At 35.5% G+C, this 394-nt stretch overlaps 1 long non-coding RNA gene across 1 annotated transcript in view; it reads right to left on the reverse strand.

The window, feature by feature from the left end:
- LOC122143368 overlaps positions 1–394 on the reverse strand; it is a 2,478-nt gene that overhangs the window by 1,042 nt on the left and 1,042 nt on the right. The window lies entirely within an intron of this gene.

Here is a 394-nt window from a genome sequence, read left to right on the forward strand (position 1 = left end):
TCCATGGCTCCCAGCATACTCTGCTGCATTTTTTTTATGGTCACCATTGTTGAGGTTCATATGCTGATTATTAATGTCTGTGTGTGACTAAATGACCCCATAGAAGACCAAACTGTTTAGAAAGTCTTTTATATTAACTGATTATCACAGAACCACTGGTGTTTAGAATCACTTTTATTGTAATGAATCAATCAACTAATTACACAACACCCATTTCAGCAGAGATTAGACTCCGAACAGTTCAATAAATGGTAATTATCATCACCAATATACAGTATAACAACCAACACCTAGATACAGGTTAGGCAAAAAATGTTAGCCTGAAGGCACTGTAAGTTGCTTTGGATAAAAGAAGCTTCTTATTGTGCGTTTGTTTGTGTGTGTGTGTATGTAT

This window comes from Cyprinus carpio, unplaced genomic scaffold, assembly GCF_018340385.1.
Source record: "Cyprinus carpio isolate SPL01 unplaced genomic scaffold, ASM1834038v1 S000003031, whole genome shotgun sequence".
In the NCBI taxonomy this organism is placed as follows: domain Eukaryota; kingdom Metazoa; phylum Chordata; class Actinopteri; order Cypriniformes; family Cyprinidae; genus Cyprinus; species Cyprinus carpio.